Source organism: Coptis chinensis, chromosome 9, assembly GCF_015680905.1.
Source record: "Coptis chinensis isolate HL-2020 chromosome 9, ASM1568090v1, whole genome shotgun sequence".
NCBI lineage: Eukaryota > Viridiplantae > Streptophyta > Magnoliopsida > Ranunculales > Ranunculaceae > Coptis > Coptis chinensis.
The window spans coordinates 76,229,475-76,233,023 of record NC_141464.1 but is presented as its reverse complement, the minus strand read 5'-3'; positions in this window follow the sequence as shown (position 1 = coordinate 76,233,023).

The window sequence follows — 3,549 nt, the reverse complement described above, 5'->3', positions numbered from 1 at the left end:
ATGGTCAGAAGAGAAGACCAATTAACTTTATCAAAAGCTTTGGACATATCTAATTTAATAGCCATTAAACCAGTGTTTCCTTTTTTTCTTTTTGAGTGTATGCATAATCTCATGAGCCAAAATGATATTGTCTGTGATTTGTCTTTTAGGGACAAAAGCACATTGGAAGGGTGAAATACAGTAATAACGTCTAGGAGATATACTTGTAAATCTGTAACAACCTTGCATATATATGAAATGTGAACACTCTCAACAATTCGTGAGAATCAAAACGTAACTCAGTCTCTTAGCCTTCTTATTATTTACATGGTACCAACAGCCTAAAACATCCTAATCTTTCCTTTTTTTTCAACAATAATGACAACACCAACAGATACTCTCTCAACTGTTATCTTTGAAACTCACTCTGTTGATCCTTTTTTTATACATAATTCTGATAACCCAACTACTATTCTTGTTCCACCACCTTTAACTGGTGATAACTATTCTTCATGGCTATGAGCTATCACTATGCCCTTCATGCCAAAAACAAATTAGGGTTTGTTGATGACACCATCAAACAACCCCTTCCAACATCTCTAAAGGACCTGCATCAATGGGAACGCTGCAATGACCTCATTAGCTCGTGGATCCTTAACTCTGTTTCTGCTGAAATTCATGGTAGCATCTTGTATGCCAATACCGCGAACAATATTTGGGCTGATCTTGCTGAATGGTTTTCTCAAACCAATGCACCTAAGATCTACCAATTAAAGCAATCCATCTCTTCTCTCAAATAGGATGATTTGTTAGTTTCGGCTTATTTTACGAAATTGAAACTCATTCACTATTTTGCAGCCATGTACCTGTGGCAATGGTAAGGCTGTGGCTGAAAGTTTTCAACAAGATCGAGCTATGGAATTCCTACAAGGTTTACATGACCGGTATGCCGCTATTCGGAGCCAAATTTTGCTTATGGAACCATTTCCTACCGCAACAAAAATGTACTCTCTTGTCCGCCAAGAAGAAAAGCAGCAAGAGATACATTCGTTTCAATCTTGCAAGACTAAAGCCGAAGCTATATATACCAGCACTAAATCTAGTGGCTATGTTCGACCTATCCTACTCGCCATGTACCTCGGGCTACCAGTTCCAATAGTCAGTCACGTTTTCATTAAATTGTGATCATTGTGGTCGTGATAATCATACCATTGATCCCTGCTACAAACTTCATGGATGTCCTCCAAAGAAGTCAGATACTTCAGGTAGCACACCGAAAAATGGAGGACCTACACCATCTCCGCATATCACTCAAGAGCAATACCATAAGCTTCTTGCTATGATGGCTACAAGTAACATCCATTCAGGTGCTAACCTTGCAGGTATGGCTCTTTCTATTCTCCCAAATTCCATTTGGATTATTGAAACTGGTGCCGCCAATCACATGTTTTCTTCTTTGACATTATTTGCATCTTACAAATCATGTCCTAAGCCATCCTTTGTTCAACTCCCTAATGGTTCAGATACGCATATTTCTCATATTGGCTCTGTTATTCTTTCACCAAATCTCACTTTAAATACAACTTATTATCTGTCACTCAACTCACCAAAACTAAAAATTGTGATGTCACTTTTTTGCCTAACTCTTATTCATTTAAGGACCTATCAACGAGGAAGATGATTGGACAGGGAGCATCCATGATGGTCTTTATTATTACAAAGAGTCACCAGTGGCTCTAGTAGTTGTTGCACCTCCTACTCTTGATCTTTGGCATTGGTGTTTAAGCCATATTCCTTTTCGTTCCTTAGAACACCTAGTTAAGCAGTTTTCTTTCATTTCATGTTCGAATTATCATGTTTGTGATGTTTGTCCTCAAGCAAAACAAACATGTTTACCGTTTTCTTCTAGTTCCATTACTACATTGCATGCTTTTGAGTTAAATACATTGCGATATTTGGGGTCCTTTTTCGCAACCTTCTTTAAATGGTTGATCTCGTTATTTGTTAACTATTGTGGATGATTATACTAGAACTTGGATTTATCTTATGCATGTTAAGTCTCAAACTCAAAGCTTGTTGAAATCTTGATGTTAATAATGCCTTTTTACAAGGTGATTTAAATGAAGAGATTTATATGACTCTTCCTCCAGGATTTGCTCGACAAGGGGAGAGGCGAGTTTGTCATCTTCATAAGTCTATTTATGGTTTAAAGCAAGCCTCGCGTCAGTGGTTTGCTAAACTTTCTTATGTTTTTTTGAGTGATGGCTTCTCTCAGTCTAAAGCAGATTACTCTTCATTCATTCTAAGAGAAGGTACTTCTATGACAATTGTCTTGATATACGTCGATGATATTATCATTTTAGGCAACAATGATATGGCTATTATGAGTGTCAAGCAATTTTTAGCATCCAAATTTTCTATCAAAGACCTTGGCAAGCTTAAATACTTCTTGGCGATTGAAGTGGCTCGCTCTAAAAGAGGCATTTTAATTATCACAACAGAAATATGTTCTTGATATTCTACATGATACTAGTCTTATTGGTGGTCGTATCTCTCCTTTTCCCATAGAGCAACATCTTCGTTTATCTCCTGTTGATGGTACTTTGTTAACAGACCCTACCTCTTATCGGCGTTTGGTGGGTAGCCTTATCTATCTCACAATGACAAGACTAGATATTAACTATGCAGTTCATGTCTTAAGCCAATTTATGCATTCTCCACGAAGTGCTCACTTAGATGTTGCTCATCGTTTGGTTCGTTATTTGAAGGGTTCCATTGGCAAATACATTTTTTCTCATCTTCTAGCACATTGGATGTGCGTGGTTTTTGTGATTATGACTGGGCTAGTTGTCCTCAAATGCACCGCTCGACGACTGGTTACTATATTTTCTTGGGAGCTAATTTGATCTCTTGGAAAATAAAGAAACAAAACACTGTTTCAAAGTATTTTGCTGAAGCTGAATATAAGGCCATGGCTACTTTTGCTTCTGAATTACAATGGATGCGTTTTATATTTCAAAATTTTGGTATTCTGAGTAATTCTCCCTATCTCTTCTATTTTGACAATCAAGCTGCTGTACATATTGCTAATAATCCAATTTTTCATGAACGGACTAAGCATATAGAGATTGATTGTCATTTTGTTCATGAGAAGATCATGTCCAAGCTTCTTCTTCCACAATTTGTTTCTTCATCTTCTCAATTGGCTGATGTCTTCACTAAACCATTGGGAAAATATATTTTTCACAATTTGATTTCCAAGCTAGGCGTTCTTCACATTCACGCTCCACCTTGAGGGGGAGTAATGACGTGGTAGATTCCTATTATTCAGGACTCTTAGTTTATCTATTAGTTTGCTAGCTAGTTGTATTGATCTCCTCCCATATTCTAGGAGATATACTTATAAATCTGTAACAACCTTGCATAGTGGCCTGTCACATGACTAGCACATATTTATGCAACACTCGTGATAAACACGAGATTACTTATTCCCAGAACTAATTTGATGGTTCTCGTCTCATTCTGGGTATTTATAGTTCCCTTTATTCTCTGTCCACATCTCTTTTTGCA